Genomic DNA, 22891 nt, shown 5'->3' on the forward strand with positions numbered 1-22891 from the left:
TCTTGAACTATTATTGTGTGTCAGTTTTGCCGTATCTGGTTTACATGACCAGTCACCAGATACTGGCTGCCTAGGAAGGGTGTGGCCTTGAAGAAGGTGGCTCAGTGACGCGGTGGACTATAATAAAATCTACAGCTGGGACTATCTGGTATCTGCATTCTACACAACCTGGTTATAATGGCCTTCCTCATTTGCCAACTTGGGTGTCACCAGAGTGATTTATTTTCCCTCTCTAAACAGTGAGTGATTTCTGTGGCTTAACAAGGAACTGACTATATGCAAGTAAAGATTTTCCACCATGACTATATAGTATGCTAAATAATAGAAGCCCTATAATCTGATTAGAAGGCCAATCTATATAAGGAACAGGATTAGGTAATTTGATTCTTGGAAATATTAGTACATGTAGAGATGAAAATACGTAAAACCATTCCAAAGATGTTTTGTGCCTAATTTTTAAAAAATAGAATTCGTATATGTTTCATATTAATTTAGGGCTTTAAATTTTTGAAAGACTATAAAGAATATCTCTATTTTATAATTTGCCTTTTTTTGTTTTGTTTTGTTTTGTTTTGTTTGTTTGTTTTGGGGGTTTTTTTGAGTTGGAGCCTCACTCTGTCGCTCAGACTGGTGTGCAGTGGCCGCTCCCGGCCACCGCAGCCTCGCCTGCTGGGCTCTGGTGATCCTTCCTCCTCAACCTTCCGAATAGCTGGAACTACAGGCGCGTGCTACCACGCCCGGCTAATTTTTTGATTTATTGCAGAGATGAGGTCTCGCCAAGTTGCCCAGGCGGGTCTTCAACCCGTGGGCTCAGCCAATCCACTCACCTCGGCCTCCCAAAGCGCTGGGATTACAGACTCAGCCACCGAGCCCGGTCAGAATTTACCTTTTGTTAAGGGATAGCAAAATAAACTGTTTCCACAAATTTTTACAATTTCCTATGTGACAAAGCAAATTGTCTAGCTAAGATAGGATCCATCTGTACTGGCTGGATGACTTATTTCAATTTGAGATTTTATTCATGTTAATGTTCAACACAGTTATAATAATATGTGGTTAATAATTTCCATTGATTTGCCGAATAAACTTGCCTCTCCAAGTTATTCATTGTGTTAGCAACATAAAACTTTAATTTCTTTCCTAATATTGTACTAAAATATTCTAGAAATGACACAGTTTTAAAACTATTATGTTCATAGATATACACATGGAGCTAAGAGAAAAAATGTGTTGACAAAGTGAAATTGGCATAAAGTCAAGTTTATATATGGTGAGCATCTTTTTTTAAGATTGTGCAACTTGAGCACCTGCAGATTATGAACAAAAATGTTAGATTTCTAGAATGACTGTTATGGAACAGGATCAATTGCCAAGTTTTGCATGCCTGAGTCTACACTGCTCATGAACTGCAGAACAGCATTTCAACTCAGGTTGTTGATCTCAGGGAATACATTTTGGCATTTTTTGTTCAGTTGTCACAGGAGTGGTTTAGGCTACATGTTTAGAATTATATGATAAAGTTATACATGCAAACATGTTAAGGATCCCTCTCATACCGAGTAATCACTTGCCATATGCAGAGATGATTTCTTGTCCTTTTGATTTTTCATTTTACTTTAACAACCAAATCTTTTCATTATTTTACAAGCCAAAGTAGTTGAGTTTGTATAATCTTCTCAGGGAATTAAAAGAATGCAAATAAGTTTTACATTTATAAAAATTAAATTTATCTATTCCAAATTTTAAAAGAAAAATACAGGCCAATATCTTTGATAAACATGGATGCCAAAATCCTCAACAAAATGCTAACACACTGAATTCAACAACACATTTAAAAGATTATTAGTCATAATCAACTGGTTCCAGGGATGCACGTATGGTTCAACATATGGAAATTAAGAATTGTGATACATTGTATTAACAAAACAAAGGACAAAACTATGTTCATTTTAATAGTGCCAAAAAAATTTGATAAAATTCAACATTGCTTCATGATTAAGAGTTCTCAACAAACTAGGTATAGAAGGATCTTACCTTAACATGATACAGACCATACATGACAAACCATAGCTAGTATTATAGTGAACAGAGAAATAATTACATTTCCTCTAAGATCTGGATAAAAATAAGGATGCTGCTTTCACCATTTTTATTCAATATAATACTGTAAGTCTAGCAAGAACAATTAGACAAGATTAAAAAAAAGGGAATCCAAATTGGAAAGGAACAAGTAAAATTATCCTTATCTGCAGATGATATGATCTGATATTTACATAAATATAACGACTCCATGAAAACAATGCTAGTAGAATCCATAAACAAATTTGGTGACATTGTAGGATCCATAATCAACATACAAAAATCAGTAGCATATCTATGTGTCAATAGCGCCAATGGTGAAGATTCTGAAAATAAAAGAAAAGAATCTATATAACAATAGTTACTAAATTAATAAAATACCTAGAAATAAACAACCATAGAATTCAAAGATCTCTACAATAATAACTATAGGATCTTGAAATAAATGAAAGTGGACACAAAAAAATTTTTAAAAAGTCCCATGTTGATTAGTCAACAATATTAAAATGTTCATACAATCCAAAGTAATCTTCAGATTCAATGCAATCTCTGTAAAAAGATCATGACATTCTTCATGAAAATAGCAAAAATAATCATAATATTTATATAGAACCACAAAAGACACAGAATATCCAAAGGTACCTTGAGTAAAAACTACAAAGCTAAAGACAGCACATTAATTGTTTGAATTATAATAAAAAAATTACAGTAAATAGAACTACATAGTAATGGCACTAAAAAAGGCACATAGAGAAATAGAACTAAATAGAAAATTCAGAGATAAATCAATCCATTTACAGTCAACTCATTTGTGACATAGTCGTAAGAACATATGCTGGAGAAGAGCTCTTCAATAAATAGTACTAAAAAACTGAATAACCATGTTCAGAGGAATGAAAAGATACCCCTATTCCTTGCCATATAAAAAAATCATATCAAAATGTATGAGAGACTTAAATCTAAGACCTACCACTATAAAGATCTTAGAAGAAAGACTAGGAAAAAAACGCCACTATATTGGTCTGAATAAATTTTTTTTAAAAGTAAAAACCAAAATACCAGGTAACCAAAGAAAAAATAGAAAATGAAATCACACAAGCTAAAAGCTTCTGCACAATAAAGGGAAAAGGCAATAAAGTGAAGAGACAACCAACAGAATTGGTGAAAATATTTGCAAACTGCCATCTGAAAAAAAGATTAATAACCAGAATATATAAAATTTCAGAACACTCAATTGGAAAATAAATAATCTAATTTTAAAATGGTCAAAATATATGAATAGAGGATTTCTCAAAAGAAGACTTACAAATGGTCAATAGGTATATGAAAAAATGTTCAACATTACTAATAATCAGATAAATACAAATAAAAAATATGAGATATCATCTCTTTACCAAAAATAAATGATAAATGCATGAGGAAATGGATATGCCACTTCCCTGATTTTATTATTATACAAAGCAAACATATTAAAACATCACATTATAATTCATAAATATGTACAAATATTATTTTACAATATTGTAAACAAGATATTGAGTAGAAATGACTATTCAATGTCTTATTTAAGTTTCAATTTCATAAACAATATTTTGAAATATTTTTCATAACTATTGATGCAATTTAAAAATATGAGGAACTACTTTCGATGAAATAGGGTGTTGCTGTTCTAGATTACCATTCATTGAGGTTAAATAGTTTCAAACAATGTAATGCCACTTTGTGTAATTGCTTGATCTCCAATATGTTTAATGAAAGCAACTTCTAGAAAAAAAAGAAAGGTAACTATGTGAGACAATAGCTACATTAATTATCTTACAAAAGACTTGCAAATAACATTGTATAACTTATTATTTTAAGTATGATAACTCTGTTCACAATGAAAAGAAATAAAGACGAAAACTAAAGCTTCTACTTTTTAACTTCATTTCTTTGTTTTTTTATATTTCGTTGTCGCTGTCTCTATTTTTTTCCTATTGTCTATCACTCAACACATACTGTTATTTTTGGTAGGTCTATTTTTTATTCTTCATACTCAAAATATGTGTAGTGTACACACCATAATTGCATTGATAGAATATTGTGTACTTGCCTGTGTACTTATTTTAATGTTAATTTTACACCTTCAGATTATTTTTTTGCTGCTCATTAGTGTGCTTTTCTTTCATATTGAAGAACTTCCTTTAGCATTTCTTACAAGGCAGTCTCCATGTTAATGAATTCTCTCAACTTTTCTTTGTCTTGGGAATTCTTTATTTCTCCTTCATGTCCGAAAGACAATTTTGCTGAATTTAATAAAACTGCTTTCCCTTCAGCACTTTGATAATGTCATCCCATTTACTCCTGAACTGTAAGGTGTCTGCTGTGAAGTCTGTGGTCAGATGCATTGGAATTCCTTTATATGTTATTTGCTTCCTTTATTTTGCTGTCTTTAGGAGTCTTTATTTGTCTTTGACCATTGAGAATTTGATTATTAATTGCCTTATGGTAGCATTATGTCAGTTTAATTTTTCTGGTATTTGTGGACCTTCTTGTACTTTGATGTTTCTATCTTTCTCTGGGTTTGAAAAGTTCTCTGAAATCATTTATTTTAATAAATTTTCTATCTTAATCGTTTTCTCTATATTCACTTTAAGGTCAATGCTCTTAGATATGCTGTTTTGAGGCTATTGTCTAGATCCTGTAGATGAGTTTCACTGCTTTTTTGGTGAGTTTTGCTCCACTGACTGTGTATTTTCATATAGCCTGTCTTTGAGTTAATTCTTTTTCTGCTTGATCAATTCTGCTGTTGTGAGACTCTAATTCATTTTTAACTTTGTCAATTTAATTTTTAGCTCTAGAAAATTTCTGCTTTTTTATTGTTTCAATCACTTTGGTAAATTTTTCTGATAGAACTCTGAATTTATTGTCTCAGGTACCTTGAAATTTGTTGAGTTTTTTAAAGATATCTACGTTGAGTTCTGTCGGTTAAGTCACATAACTTTGTTACAACAAGTAGGTCAAGGGTCCCTTACTTGGTTTGCTTGGTGAGTTCATGTTTTCCTGGATATTCTTGATGCCTGTGGATGTTAATCAATTTCTGAGCACTGAAGAATTAGGTGTTTATTGCACTATTCACTGTCTGGGCTTGTTGGTATCTGTCATTCTGGAGAGAGCTTTTCAAAAATTCAAAAGAGATTGAGAATTTTTGGCTATGTCTGTGGTGATAAAAGTATAGCTACTCCTGCTTTTTTTAATGGGTTCCATTTGAATAGAATATAATTCTCCCCTTTAACTTTATTTTCTGTATGCCTTTACAGGTAAAGTGAGTTGTTGTGGAAATCATAAAATTTATTCTTGTATTTTTATACATTCAGTCATTCTATGTTTTTCATCTGGACAAATTAGTGTATTTACTTTCAATGTTATTACTGATAGGTAGGAATTACTACTGCTATTTTGTTACTTGTATTCTGGTTGTTTCAAAGACACTTTTTTTCCCTCTCTTACTGTCTTCTTCTGTGTTTAAGTGATTTTTCTGTGATAGTATGCTTTGAATTATGCTATCTATTTTTAGAATATTTGCTCTAAGTATATGCTTTGTTATCATTTTCATTTTTTATTGCCTATTCAATAATCAAATGTTTTAATTATTACTGTCTCTAGTAGTTCCACCTTTTATTCCTCATATCTAATATACAAATTTGTACACCATAGTTATAGTATTAGAATATATTAAATTTATCTGTTTACTTATTTTTGCCAGTGATTTTTATACCTTCAGCTGTTTTTATGTTACAAGCTTATGCCCTTTTCCTTCAAACTGAAAAATTCCCTTTTCCAATTATTGTAATACAGGTCTGTAGATGGTGAATTATCTCAGCTTTATTTGTCTCAGGAAGATTTTATCTCTCCTTTATGTTTAAAGGATCACTCTGCTAAGCCCAGTATTCTTATAGCAGTATATTTTTTTCTTTATCACTTTGATTTTACTATCCCACTCTTTCCTGGCCTGCAGGATTTCTGCTGAGAAACCTGCTGAAAGCTATATTGAAGGTCAATTAAATGTGATATATTTATTTACTTTTTCTGTTTTCAGTATTCTTTCTTTGTGTTTGACAATTTTATAATGAGCCTTTTCTCTCACATCTTCTTTGGCAATTCCTAACATAGAAAGTTAAGTTTTCTTGATGATTTTCCCTAGTACCCTAGGTCTTCTTTCCTTTTTTACATTATTTTTATTTTTGTTCCTCTGCATAATTTTATATTTTTTACTTTCAAGCTCACTGATTCTTTCTTCAACTTGATCTAGTTTATTGTTAAAGTTTTTTAATAGCTTATGAACTAAGTAATAACTTTATTTCTAGGATTTGTTTTTAATAAAAATTTTTATATTTCTTTGTCATATATTAAATTTTGTGCCTAGATTGCTTGACAAATATATTTACTTTTGTATCCATATTATTAATGGTTTTCTGAACATCTTGAAAATTATTATTCTGAATTATTAGTTAGATAGTTTATAGATCATCAATTATTCTTGGTTCATTACTAGAGTTTTCTTGGTTTGTTTTGGTGACGTCATATTTGCCTGTGTTTATACAATGCTTGTGTTTTTATGTTGATGCCTGCAAATTTGAGGAGTTTGTCACATTTTTTCCAAGTCTTGCAGTGTTTTATTGCTGGTATTAATGGTTTACTAATTTATATCAGAACTTAATCACTATCCTGCAGTTGCTTTTCATTTTGGGGAGCAGTTACAGTGAGCACCAGAACTTAAACACCGGCCTGAAGTAAAGTCACTGCCCTATCATTGTTTCCCAGTCTGGGGAAGACATATTGAGAACAAGAGAATTTAAATCTACACCACAACTTAAACACACACTTGCAAGTGTTTTCGTGTTTAAGGAAGACTTAAGCAAGCATCAGAGCTTAATCACTAATCTTTTAGTTGGTTCTAGTTCTGGAAACGTTCTGCACCAACATATCTTCACTAATCAAAGAACACAGACCAGCTACCAAGATTTGTATTCTAATAATTGTGATTTATATCCCATTTTATGTCTCCAATTTACCCTATATGTTTCAGTCTTTCTGGCATCCCCAGAATATTCCATGTAATGGGACCAAAGTGAACATCCTGTGCATATTCCTATACCAGTTGGGAGATTGAATACCCATCTTCAATTTCCTCCTCCCATTTTGGAAACCATGAATCTAGAAGAATTCTCTGTAAGTGACATTTTATTGACTTGGGAAAAGAGTTATTTTGGACCATATTTAAAATATTAATATATTCCTTTTACTGGCCTTAGCTTTTTAAACATTTGGTAGGCTTTTCTGGCTTTATACTTCTCTGATTTCTGATAAATTGGAGTAGTTGCTGGGTGTAGTTTAGTTTAGGGAATAAGGATAGAAGACATTCTAGTCCACTGTCTTGCTAATTTCATCCTGGTTAATTAACTTTCTCTCTCTCTCTCTCTCTCTCTGTCTCTCTCTCCGTGTGTGTGTGTGTGTGTGTGTGTGTGTGTGTGTGAAGAGCATTTAAGATTCCCTATCTTAGAAAATTTCAAGCATATAATACATTATTTTTTCACTTTAGTCACTGTAATTCACTTTAAGTCCCCAGAACTTAGTCACCTTGTAACTGCAAGTTTGTGTCTTTTAAACATTTCCTCATCCACCCGCCTCCCAAGTCCCTGACTTCTGATAATCACACATTTAATTTCTGTTTTTATGAGTTTGACTTTTTAAAATTCCATGTATGAGACTTCAAAACATTCATGGAGAATGGGGATTAAAAGATTGAAATATAAATATAATCTTTATTTTTCAACATAAACTTCATTAAATTTGAAGACACTTATGTAAGTGATGATACCAGCCATTTAGTACATTCCTAAAAAACTGCAGATCCTGGGGATCTAAGTATGTATATCCAGTATTTTTACATTACTAACTGAAAAAAATCTGGGTTCCCTTTTGAGATTTTATAAGATTAGAAAACAAAACTTAATCATTAAGAACCATATCAGGAATGTAATGTAGATGTCTAATGATTTCTCCATGACACTTTTTCAAAATCACCCTTCTTTGATAAAAGGAAAAAGCAGGAGATGGGTAATAGTGGAGAAAACTCTGTGGTGAATCTTTCCCAGCAGGTCGAGGCTGTGGTGGCTGGGAGCGGCCACTGCACTCCAGTCTGGGCGACAGAGAGAGACTCCAACTCAAAAAAAAAAAAATTATTTATTTTGAATATGTTAAATTCTTTAAGCCATTATCCCTATAAATTTTTTGTTAAGCATCAATTATTTCACTATTCATCCACAAAACTTCACCATGAATTTGGTGTTTATTCTTGCTTTAATTTTAGAAGAATTTTGTTGCTCTAACAAGGACTTCTTTCAAACTGATATTTTATATCTTATAGTGCCTCAAACTAGATGCTGTTCAGGTATATTATAACATGTTAGTATGATTTATTTTGTTGCAAAATTTTAAATTCCTGCATAGTTTTTGAGAAATATGTGTTTCCCATGAAATTTTAGGATACCACTTGCATAAGTGAGATCATAGCATTTATCAAAATGACAAACATATAACCAACAGTTACATGAAAAGGTGTCCAACATCACTAATCATGAAGAAAATGCAAATGCCAAATACAATGGGATATCATGTCACACCTGTTAGGATGGTTATTATAAAAACTTAAAAGATAACAAGAGTTAGAGAAAACATGGAGACAAAGAAAAAGAATTACATTGTTAGTGGGAATATAATTTGGTACAAATTATAACTTGGTAAAAAATAAAAAACAGTATGAAGATTTTCTTCAGCAAATTAAAAGCACAATTACCATATAATCAAGAAATGCCACTCTTGGAAATATATCTTAAAAAATAAAATCACTATCTGAATAAGATAACTGCACTCCCATGTTCACTGTAGCATTATTCACAATGGGCAAGATTTGGAAACAACCTAAGTGTCTGTAGACAGACAAATGGATTTAAAAAACGTATATATGTATACAATTGAATATTATTCAGTCCTAAGAAAGAAAAAAAAATTCTGCCATTTTTAGCAACATAGGTGAACCTGGAGGACTTATGCTAAGTGAAATTAATCGGATACAGATCACCTGCTTTTCAATAAGTAAATATGTGAATGTTTAAGTGATTTGTTTAAATTTCTTGTCTAAATAAAGAACTAAGGATAATGCAAGCATGATTTACTTGAAAAAAATGAACACATTGCTAAGTTGTAATGATAATACATTATGCTTATTGAAATTAACTACATGCTAGGTATGTTGATACATATTGATTGAAATGTACTGTTTTGCTTAATATTCGTGTTATTCTTACAAAATAACTCTCATCCCTTTGCTCCTAATTAAACATAAAAATTCTAATGATTTCTATTACCTCAATTCTTATTTTTCACAGGACAGATACATGGGTAGACTCACTGGATAGAATCTTTGTACCTTGATTGGAATTAATTGAATTATAAACTTTTATGTGTCTTACTTAAATACTTAAAATTCCATGCTTCCTGATCTGAAAAATTTTAAGTGGCTGAAATGACCCAAGATCATCAACCTCTCTATTCTTGAGAACAGGAAAAGAACTATAATCTCCATCCAGTAAAGTCATTTACAAACTAACTTCCAAACCTCTTGCTTTATAGGGTTTTCTCTGCCATAGTAATATTCTGAAATTCAGGGTTTTTTTTTTTGTGTGTGTGTGTACTATCTAACTTTGTATTGCCAGTTATACAGCACAAATACTATCAGTACGCTCTGGGACAATGTTAGAAAGCAAAGTACAAGCAAAAAACCTAATTTTTATTTTTTAGAAATAGTCATGTTCAGCCCATGAGTTTTGACAAAATTAACCCCGAATCTAAGTATGGTGCCAGTTCTGCTCCTGTAGTAACCACTTTTTAATTTCTCATTCTCCCTGAGTACAGTAGTTAATAGGTTCATGTTACTTTCTCTTATAAATTGATTGGCTTAAGAATGCACATCTAAGCTGAGCCAGCGAAAAAATCATCAGGTTTCAGAAATTGTATTATGTAAAATTTGATCAAATTATACCATGAAAATATGGGCTCTGAGGCAGATATATTTTTTCAGATAGATGATTGAATAAATTTCAGCGACAGAGAACTCTCCAACACGATATAACAGCAATTTTTTGATACCTAATTGGGTCTGGGATCATGGATTTTGAATGATGGTTCAGAGTCTTAATAACCAATTTCTCGTTTATGTTTAAGTTAGCTTAGTGTTATTTCTGCAATTTTCAACCAAAGAAACTTAATGGGAACAACTACCTCATTGCCAGGAAGGTCCTTAACTTCCTCAAATTTCGCTTTACTCATAACCTTATCTTCTTTTATTTGTGAGAATTAAACCAAATAATTTATGTATATTTCCAAGCACAATGCTATCTATGGTCATTTACCAAAACAAACAAAATCACTCCCTACTTACCTTTTTATTGGTCTTTGGACTATATTTTTAAAATAGGGCAGAACTTTCTACTTTGTTTTAGGGATTTTCCACATTTAAGTGCCTCCAGCTGCCAAAGGGGAGAAAGTTTTCATAACATAGCATTGCTATTTCTTACTATTTATTATTTTTAAAAAACCTTTATTATAACTGTCTATCATTACTTATAGGTAATTGTGTGAACATTTTTGATTAGCAAATGAAAATGGTTGTCTAAACAGGAAAACATCATTTTCCTAATATAATTTCTCAATCGTATAAGAGAAATATATTTAGCATCACTATATATATTTTAGCATTTTGCATATTTGCTACTTCAAGGGAAGAAAACACATATGAGGTGTTATTTACTGAGTATAATTTGACCATTTTAGTACTATAAAATATATTATAAAAGTTGGTCCAAAGACTGAAATTCAACCTTGATAATCCTACAGAGAGTTTCTTTATAAAAAGTATGATTTTGTAATTATAAAGACATTTCTGTGGATGATAGGTTTTATTTGCCTTGAGTAATATACTTTTAATTTTTTTCATGAGAAAACCTCTAAAGATTTCAATGTGGTATTATGTAAGAATAAAATGGATGGATTAAAGTTATGATAAAACCCAATGTGTCTGAGATATTTTAGTGCCTGAAGCACACAGAATTCAAACTTACTGAAGATCAGCTCTAGTTGCAATCACAGTAACTATTCTCAGTTTTTCTAAGTTCGTGAGTCACTTTAGTAGGGTTTAATAGAAACATGGAAGAGTTAACATTTTTATAAATGTTCTGCTACTTGGTCAGAGGTCAGTTTAAATTCCACAGAAGGAATTTCACAGAAAATGCTGCAAAGTGAACATTTTGAAAACTCCCCTTCCTTCAGGACAGAATTTTGTTCCACTTCCTTCAGGACAGAATTTTGTATCCTTTTCCTGTATTAAGACTGACAGTTATGTGTTTTCTGAAAAACATAAGATACTACTTACTCTTTTTGTGTCTGGAGGAGTATGGGTTGGAAGTATTAGCATCATTGTCAAAATACAAATGTACATTTCAGCAACGTTAAAAATGACAAGGGTAGAATATTGGAAAAAAACTATTGTGAGTCTTTTCACTTGGCTGCTCTTTTTCCTTTCCCTTTCTCTTTTGTCAGATGATGGGTCTGAGGGCTGCTGTGTGATTGGGAGCGTGGAATCAACTTTCCTTGGAACTCAAGGAACAATTTAGGCCACTGTTTGCTCAAGAAGTTCTCAAGTCATAAGACATTGAGTAGTTACTACTGAAGGTACAAAAATACAAGTTACAGACTTAGTCTTGGCTTCTACAGGGAAAGAAGTATATTTTCTTTATAAGTTAAAATACTGTGTTGATTATGCATTATTTTAAAATGTAACGAAACCTGGTTTCATATATATAAAGACTTTTTCAGATATGTATTATGTATAGCATATTTATTCGTAATATTCTAATTTTAGTATTGTATATAGATTATGTATAATTTTGAAAATATTGAATCTTTTAAATTACATATATACATATGTACACACATATGTGTTACACATACATATATATTATATTTTATATATGTAAATATGAGGCAAGAATAAAAAAAACCTTTTGGAGATTGGGAATACCTTTTGGAGATTGAGTTCCTTGTAGTAGAGTCTTCCCCTAGGAACCATCGACATCAGTGTATCATCTAGCACTGTTGTGAGAAGCTACTTCCAGCTTCAGTTAATTTTTGTTTGGAGATTTTTTTCAGCATGCTTGTCCATTTCATGATGAATGATTTACAAATGCACATGCCCACACAGTGCTGTGTTCAGTAGTTTTTACCAAAAACGGCGTGAACCCTTTGCCCCACCCTCCCTAGTCATCAGATGTCACATGAAGAGAGCTTTTTTTGTTTCCCCAGATGAAAAAAGTCCTCGAAAGGAAATATTTTGCCAATGTGGAAACAGTAAAATAAAAAGCAGCAGAAGCACTAAAAGGCATCAACATTGATAAGTTCAAAAATTGTTCTGAGCAGTAGAAAAAGTGTACTACATCAAACGGAGAGTACTTTGAAGATGAGTGAAGTTTAAGTATGTAAGAAAAAATACATAATTTATAAATAAATTATCTTTGGGGGGGATTCCGTCTCATATACTACAAATATATTGCTGTATTGAAGGTTGTTTGAAGTTGATTGGGTAAGTAATTCAGCAAACACTTTTTAATCCTCTCTCTTATTACATGGTATGAACCAAATTGTGTTCCTGTGTTCCTCCAAATTCGAGTGTTGCAACCCTAACCCAAAGTGATTGTATTTTTGGATAGGTCTTAAAGTAATTCTTGTTAAGTGAAATAATAGGCTGGAGCCCTGAATAATCAGACAAAATTAATGTCTTTATATGAAGAGACACCATAGCACTTGTGCTTGTGTGTGCTGTTGTGTGTGTGTGTGGTGTGTGTGTGTATGTGTGTGTGTGTGTGTGTGTGTGCGTACATGTAGTGATGTCATGTGAAAACTCAGAGATAGTGGCTGCCCATAAGCTGGGCAATAGGCCCTCACCAAAAACTGAATCAATCAGCAACTTGCTCTCAGACATTTGGCCTCTAGAACTGTGTGGGAATTACTTTCAGTTGTTTAGGCCACCCAGTATATGGTATTTTGTCATGGCAGCTCTAACTGACTAGTACTGAACATGAAACAAAAGAAAGAATAATCCAGAATATGATACAGATAGAAGACATTTTTCTTATTATCCTCACGTAAAGATGAAAACCCTAGGAAAAGAAATGAGGTGAGGATGCCTATGCTTTGAGAATATTTTTGTTAATATCATTTCACATTTTACATTGATTTTCACTTCTAATCAAGAACTTTAAATTCCAATCTAAGTTCTATGTTTGCTTACTTTCTTGTTTAAAAAATCATGTCTTCTAATTACTAAATCCAATAGTCTTTATATTTTAAATCATTTTCCAATTAAAAAATAGAATAAATCAAAAGTTATACTTTTCTACTATCCTAACATGATTCACATTGGAAGGCATGCAAATATTGAATAAAGAGAATGAACTGAAATTTGAATAGAAATCCCCATGGCTTCTCTCAACACTCCAAAGATTATCTCATGCACCACCCAGGGCACATACTTCTTCTAGACCACTACACTTATACAAAAATCATTAAAACTTAAGAAAAAGTCATGTTTCATATTATCCCTTTTGGTATCCAATAATTAAATGATTTTTGATCTTTACAAGGTCCCCAAGGTATAAAAATTGTTGCTCAATATTACTCTTATCATTTCTTCTAAGTATTATCCATCCTCCCACTCATCACGGATAGTAGAATTTCTGAAAGTTCACATCTTTTTTCTTTTAGAATTGAATACTCTCAACCCAAGAATGCTTTGTACATAATGATACATATATATGTGTATATATATTTTATAAATAGTTTGAAAATTCAAAATTGCCCTGAGTACTTTTCTTGTTACACATTTAATGTAGCCTGTGACTTGTTATCACAGAGAGGCAAATCTTCCTGCTGTCTACAATCCTAAGATAAGAGCAATGAAAGTTTTATGTGTGTCACCTCTAAATAGTGCCATCATAAAAAAACAGTCACTAAACTAATAATAAATGTTATAATTTGAAGTTTTAGAAATAAGACACAAGAATAAATATTTGCAGTGAAAGAATGCTGAGTTAATTATTTCACTTTTGATGACAATTTGACCACTGAAGCCAATTATATAATTTTAAAGTATTTCAGATTTAAAAAAATAACTTAAAGAGCAATAAATTTATTATACTTCAAAAAATTGAACATGTTGCCATGTGCTGAGGATTTAAACTACAGTTCTCAACATTTTGTGCTGAATCAGATCATAAATCAAAATGCCCTCCACTACATTTATGAGTCTTATGCCAATGAATGATGTTATGAAGAATTTATGAGGGCAAAATCTCTGCTAACTAAATAGTTATTACCTCTTCCAAAGGAATAAATCCTAGCTACCTGAGACCAGAAATATAAAGTTCTCAACACTATAGGATTCATAACAGACAGGCACAGTTCCAGGGTCTTAATCATGGGGGGGGCGGGAGGGTTTCTGTTTGTAAGATGTAAAAATGGGCTGAAAAAGGAAGATTGCTAGAGCCCCTTATGAAGTAAAGCCATACACCTTCTGATTGCATGTGCACCACCATAGAAGTAAACTTGTAATTTTTCCTTATTGAATAAATAACAGTAATTGAGCTGCCTACATATCTGTCTTATTTAGAAATTTGAATATTCAATTGACTTCTGATTGACAAGTTAATTGCATTAAACCATGAAAAATTACATTAAAATATCTGATATTTACCCATACACATACATACAAATACATATGCACATTAACTGATTCAATGGATTCAATAGTTTCTCAATAAGTAGGAGGACAGTTCTCTTCCTTTATTATCCAGGTAAATTCGATGACTCATAGGGTCATGAAATTTAATGTATAGATTTTGTTGAAATATTGTGAGTAGGCAGTAGTAGTTCAGGAACGAATCTTAATGGAACTCAGTGAGAAAATAGCTGCTCATTTCTGGACAAGTACAATTTTTTTTTTTTTTTTGAGTTGGAGTCTCACTCTGTCGCCCAGACTGGAGTGCAGTGGCCGCTCCCGGCCACCGCAGCCTCGACCTGCTGGGCTCCGGCGATCCTTCCGCCTCAGCCTTCCAAGAAGCCGGAATTACAGGCATGTGCTACCACGCCCGGTTGATTTTTTTTTTTTTTTTGATTTATTGTAGAGATGAGGTCTCGCTGCCCAGGCGGGTCTCGAACCCGCAGGCTCAGGCAATCCACTCACCTCAACTTCCCAAAGGCGCGGGATTACAGGCTGAGCCACCGAGCCGACTGACAAGTACAATTTATTCAATTTACTTAACATGCAGAGCATGATATAATTTTTATGTATATTTGCTGAATAAGTCAGTTTTAACTTATTTAACCATGTGCTAAAAAGCTTAGCAAGAGCTTATTTATCCATACCTACTTCTGATTTTCATAAATATTGATTTCATGTAGAGAATTGGCTTCATTATTTACAATGTGCAATAGCAATCTTGGACATAATTAAGTTGAAAGCATAAGAAATCTGTTTACAACTTATTTGAAATAGAAATAGAAAGTATATGCATATGCATTGAAATGTAAATCACCTTTCTCCCATCTCAGTCATTCAGAACTCCCTTTCCTCTGATATTAGAGTCTTGTGTAATTTTTTAAAACAAATTTTCATAAATAAATAATCCATGCATATTCTGTAATATACAAGGGAATACATTTTATGCAAATAATAACTAGTATACTCATTTTTAAAAATCTTGCCCTTTTGATTTTCAGCTTTAATATTATCTTGGAGGTTACTTCCTATGAAAACATATGATTGGCACATTTTAATGGCTACTGACATTATGTTTAGTAATGCAGTATTATTTTCTAAATAATACTTGTTTTGCAAGTGTTGATAGTGCTGCAAGTTAGATGCTCAGTTCATATATGTGCAAACACTTCTAGCTGTAGATAAAAAAGATTACCATATTTTTGTTAGATATAGGCAATTTTATTCCATAGTTTAACTCAATTTACAGATTGACTGATGTATGCATGGGTGTCACATTTTCTTCACTTCTATCTAGTTGTTTGAGTGTTGTTAATTCAACACTGAATTGCTTCACATCTTTTATCAGATTCCTATAATGTAACACTACAGCTCTTATTGATAGGAATATCAAGTGAATTTGAAGTTGGTCCTTTTTAGACCAATTAGAAGAATGTCTCTTTGTTATTAATGCCCATTTTTTATATATTATTTCATACTTTAGACTTAATGATATATCTTTCAAAACAGTGTAGTCCAGATAACAGTGTTTATAAAGAGTTATTTTATATGTACAGCCTCGATACTAAATGCATTAAAAATTTTATGAGCGAAAACTCTTGATTTGCATTCCAAATTGAATTAGCTCAATATCAACATCAGAATAAAATATGTCAGTATCTGAAGCATGTAATAAGTGCTAACAAAGACAACAAGCAGTTTTGGCTATTGCAATGTTAAGAGGAGCTTAACAGTGTGAGTGTCGGTTTGAAACATACTCCTCCATTGTCAGATTGTTCCAAGCATCATTTTTTTTTTTTTGAGTTGGAGTCTGACTCTGTCGCCCAGACTGGAGTGCAGTGGCCGCTCCCGGCCACCGCAGCCTCGACCTGCTGGGCTCCGGCGATCCTTCCGCCTCAGCCTTCCAAGTAGCCGAAATTATAGGCATGCGCTACCACGCCCAGCTGATTTTTTGATTTATTGTAGAGATGAGGTCTACGCCAAGTTGCCCAGGTGGGTCTCGAACCCGCGGGCTCAGGCAATCCACTCACCTCAGCCTCTCAAAGGCGTGGGATTACAGGCTGAGCCACCGAGCCCGGTTCCAAGCATCTTTTACACAGGGCATTTTACATTTGGTTTCTGTATTTGCCTACTTTTACAATACATCGTATCTCAGTGAGATATTTTTAAAGAAAGTTATGGAAAATGATAGAAAGTGGGAAAAGGTAATGCAGTAATAGAGATGATGTTATTATGCACGCAAGTAATTTGCTCACTAACAATATTGACTGTTTAGTGATTGGGAGACAATGTTTAAAGCGGTTGAAAAATTAATATGATCGTGGTCTGTGGCTTTTTTGCATATAGTTTGTATTCAGTTAATTGGGAATTTGAGGTTTACATGTTTTCATTCTAGTTGGGGAGATTTTTTTTTATTTTTTGCAAGAATATATTATTGACTTTAAGTAAGTAAATATCTCCACACATCTGTATATAACATACAAGTGGTTACTGCTTTGACAGCTAAACTTAAAGATAAAGGCCAGGGTTCTACTCCATTTAAATAATTGTTCTCAGATGCTTAGGCCAAATGATTGTGGTCTAAGTAAATATGGCCACAACATTTTTTGAAAATATAGCATTATCAATTTCCCCTTAAGTCTTTCTACAAGTCTGTCAACTAAACTAGCTATTCACGTCTATGATGTTGGCATACATATCATATTGAACATTTATCTCTGTGGTTTCACAGCAAAACAGATTGCTGAAATGTTTTCAACAGGCACAATAAAAGGGTATCCTTTTAAAAATAAAACAGGATGCAGACTTACCAAGAGCGCATCCCTCGGGAGTGGATACAATCACGTTTGGCCTTCCTCGTGGTGTTGTCTATCTCCCTCTATTCTTCACCTGTACTGCCGTTTTACCAGTGCTTATGTGTGAGCATATGTATGTGTTAGTGTGGTTTCTGTTTACGTATCCATCTGGAAAGTAATTGAGGCAAAGCATTCTCAGCATACTGTTAAGTATTCACTGTGACACTAAATTCAATTCATTATGAAATCTTTTTTAGCACCAATACTCACAGATCTTCGATTTTAAAAAGCAGCAGCAGAAGTCCTGTTTGGTTTGTTGGATAAAGGTTTCCAAACCAAATGTTTATTATTTTTAAATCATAAAAGATAATATGTTTGAATTTGGCACAAATATCTGACATTTTTTTCAGCCCACAAGCCACCATTCCTATCAAGTGGTTTGTTTTTCACTTTATGGTCATTGCTATGAGTAAGAGATCTACAACACAAGATAACAAGTAGTTTCCCTCCTCCTCACTTGATTTTGAGTTCTAGAGTTTATAAGTATGAAATTAAAAGAGTGAAATATCTTATGTCAGATATAGATGTAAATATTTGGTACAATGTAGACGATGCCTGAGCAATATTTATGTCCTCTGATATTTGAAAAGGCATGTCACAGCAAACACTAGGAATCCACCTAAGGTTACCTGAGAAAAAAAAATAGGTAGATAGTATGCTTCTTTTTGTAGTTTTGTTCACAATTTTTGGCTTAGTGTACAAGGACTTAAGCTTTCTGACAGATTTTCAGAGTCTTAGAGCAAAGGGATGAGTACCATTCTTTTAACATAGAGCTTAGGGAGAAGGCAAGTTCTTTTAAATTGACTAACATTCATGATCACGTAGTGGAGGAGTCCAGTAAAAAGGATTGAGTTTAGATATGCAAAATTAAATCAAATAAACATTTTTGCATATATGAATTTATAGATTTAAATTGTTATCTGTAAATAAAAAACAATTTTGAGACACATGAAAAAATAACTAGATTAATGACCAATTATAAATTTTATAAAGAGAAATGATAGTTGCCAACTGAAACCATTCTTCATTTGATATACTATGAGCAAAATAGCTTTTAAAGAATTCATCTTTTCTACATCAATAATAATCATGATTACCTATACCAAAAGAAAGACCAGTGATTTACTTTCTAGCTTGTGCATACATTAACTTGTATACCAAGCATCTATGGAGGATAAATTGTAGGAAATGAACTACAATATATACTATAGAGATTATAAATTGGAAATATAGGCTATTTCCTTAAGTAATGTGTGTGTGCATCTTAAAAAATAATCGGTTTATCAATATAATTTAATAAACTTTAACAAGTTTAAATGAACTAAAGATTTGCGACATCTATTTTACAACAGAATTCATCTCATTTACTCTTTATAATTTTATACTTTATCTTTCTCAAAAACAAATCCATGACTACACTATATTCTGAGAGAATTCTAAAAGTGTCAATAATCAAATGGAGTTTTGGTATATTTTTCAGCCATTATATCAAAATAAATCAAGAAGTTAATATCTGATTAATTAATATATTTTAAAGAAGAATTGTTTTTTAAAAATCTTCCAATGTTCACATAAAAATTCTCTTGCATTCAGAAGTTGAAAATTAATATTTAGGAGTGTTTGGACTCACAATAAGCAACATTTGTATTAAAAATATTAACTATAAGGCTGAGGCGGCAGGATCGCCGGAGCCCAGCGGGTCGAGGCTGCGGTGGCCGGGAGCGGCCACTGCACTCCAGTCTGGGCGACAGAGTGAGACTCCAACTCAAAAAAAAAAAAAAAAATATATTAACTATAACAATTATTGACATTTATAACCTTTATGTTTGCCTTTATTTGTATTTGTATTTTGTCCTTAATTCCTTAAAGAAGTCTCATAAGATAGATCAGAAACTGCTATTTGAAAGCAAGATAATGAATGACCTTCATGGGATAATTAGGGAAGATAATTAGGGAAGATTCTTTTGGATATTACAGATGTCATACAGGTAAATGACAAATAAACCTAAAACTTAAAGATTGCAGTTTATCATTTTGTGTTTCTCTACTTCCATTTAAAAAAAAATGATACTCTTCAAATTGCAAGCCTATAAGTAATAGCCACAACATAGGTCAAGGTTATATTACCAAAAATGCAATCACTTGTAACTGAAACAAGGTATATAAGGTGAATAAAATTGTCTTTGTGTCACAGTTCATGAACTGTATATTTACCTTATGTCTACATGTAGAAAGTCACTTTTTTTTTAGTTCTAAGGTTTTGCCTAAAGGAAGAGCACAGAATTTTAACATCTCATTTCTGCAAATCATCAATGATTGACACTTTTTTCCTGAAGTAGATTCCCTTTCTCTCACACAGAGACCTCTTAGTGCATGATTTTTTTTATTGCATTGTAACTGTAAGTAGCATTTGAAATAATTTTAATCTTATAAGTTAGTAAATAAATTCTTAGGATAGTGAATAAAGATATATTTTAATATGTATTTACCTTTATATTAAATTGACTCTAACACTTGTGAAAGAAGACTCAAGATAAAATTTTAGATTTGGTGGTTATATTCCTTTTTAATAGATTGTCACTCTTTTAAAAAATATATATATTTAGAATTCTGAAACCTAAAATATTGTCTTCCTACATTATTACTAAAGGCTTTAAATACAGGACCTTTATGTTAACTATTGAAAAGAGCAAAGGACTAGCATAATACATGTCCATATCTTTGAGCCATAACAAAAGTCACCACAACAGAAAATTGTTTGTTCAATTTTGCAATAAAAATTCTAAAGTTTACCTTATATGTGGGGGAAAAATACTTAGTAATATAAAAAGTTGCATCCTATGACAAAAATAAACTAAGCATAAATTTTCCTATAAAATAATAATTTTAGAGCATACTTTAAAATCTTTACACCAATAGCTTATAAAATGGATTTTTTAAATCTATTGGCCTATACTAATTTAATTTAAATGATCTATTTAATTATAAAATGTCTTGTTTTTATATCTTCTGATGTAATTAATTACATTTATGGCCTTAGGAATGTTGAACCAGACTTGCATCTCGGGGATGAAGTGTACTTGGTCGTGATGATTTTTGAGATGTGTTGTTGAATCCAGTTTGCTAGGATCTTGTTGAGAATATAAAATGTCTTAATAGTTGTATTATGTTACATAAGTTAAAATATAGCAAATTTAGAGCTTTATACATTTAAATTTTGGCAAATCATCTTAATAAGCAAGTACAAAATATATTTTTATTTAAAAATTAACATACAGAAGCCAAGTGTCTTTATATCACATTTATAGTTTTTATGTAAATAGGGGAATTATTCTTTCACATCTACTAATATCTAAATATTATATTTTTAGTGAGCATACACATTTTGATTCTTGTTTATTTTAACTTTGAAAATAAGAAATTAGATTTAAGTTATTTACTGTGACATCATTATCAATTACGAATTATTTTGGTTCAGACTACAGAACACCACAAACGTAGCTGAATAACTTTGAGAGTATTTCAGGTTAGAAGAGTGAGTGACTCCTCAAATGTCTTACTTTGATATAAATTCCTCCTAATTTGACCCAATATTTCTACTTCTAGCAATAAAAATAGGGCCAAGTTGTGTGTGTGTGTGTGTATGTATGTGTATGTGTTTGTGATAACACACATATATACCACCTTACACCAGTCAGAATGGCAGTTACTAAAAAAATAAAAAATAAAAACAGTGTGGATGCAGTGAAAAGGGAACACCTATATACACAGTTCACAGGAATGTAAATTAGTTTAAACTCTATAGAAATCAGAAAAGGGATTTCTCAAAGAATTAAAAATAGATCAATCATTAGATCCAGTATTCCTACTACTGGGTATCTACTCAAAGGAACAGAGGTCACTATACAACAAAAGACTCCTGCACCTGTATACTTAAAGAAGTACAATTTGCAATTGCAAATATATGGAATCAAACTAAGTGTCCATCAACTGATCAGTGGATGATAAAAATATCCTTTACTTTTTAAATCTGAACTTGCTCTAAGGACAACTTACTTATGTATTAAGTTGTCACTCTTTGTCATGTACTTTTAAACTTTTGGTATTTTTGTCAAGTTTAACTTGGACCTCCTGGGTATATCTAAATTATATTTGTTTGGTTTTGGTTTTGGTTGAACAAAGACTCTTTTTTTGAGGTCAGTAGATGATAGGTTTGTGGCATAAACACTCATAATTGAGTAACATAATAAACATAAAGGCATAAACACTCATAATTGAGTAATATTTTTAACTTTCCAGCTGACTAGTACATATTACAAATTTTTACATGTCTAGAAAGCAATATCTAATTCTGCTTACTATTTTAATATTTGGATCCTCCTAAAAGTTGAGATGTGATCCAAATATCTATGCTTACTCCATAATATTTACTGTCTTATGTTCTCCCATCTTTTCTCAGTATATTTCTTTCCACATCAATATTAAAACAATTCAAGTTGACCCTTAAGTTTCCTCTGGGCACTGTTTGACAAGAAGACAGCACACAAATTAAATATAAACCTCAAGAGCATTTGTGTTTTAATAAATGATAATGTCTTAATAAAATAAAGCAATATAGAATATTAAAATTCTAGACACTAAGGCGAGTTATTGTGACAGATATTTTTGAGCCACAGACTTTTAATCTGGTTGATTTTGTAGAAGTAAACACGGCTTAATTGTGCATAACTAAATATCTGTAAAAAATGAGGAGCTTTAATAGAAATGCCAAAAAAAAAAAAAAAAGATTGGAGTAATTTGTAGATTTGCCATGCATTTACAGTTCTACTATGCTTGTATATACTACTCAAATAATGATTTAACTTCAGTGATACACAAGATTATCTGTGCACAATTCTTAGCTCCAAAATCTCTAGTATGTAGCATACTTGGAACTAAGTGCCATAACTAATTCTTACTCCAGGAATTCCTTTCTTTACAGATGAGCTAGAAAATAAAATGCAGTTGTTTTCCACCTTGCTCTTCCACAATATTCTGAAATATACACAAACCCCCTTCCTCTCCCTCTTTTATTTTTTTGCTAAGT

The sequence above is a fragment of the Carlito syrichta genome, unplaced genomic scaffold (genome assembly GCF_000164805.1).
Source record: "Carlito syrichta isolate Samal-C Ts95f unplaced genomic scaffold, Tarsius_syrichta-2.0.1 Scaffold308075, whole genome shotgun sequence".
NCBI lineage: Eukaryota > Metazoa > Chordata > Mammalia > Primates > Tarsiidae > Carlito > Carlito syrichta.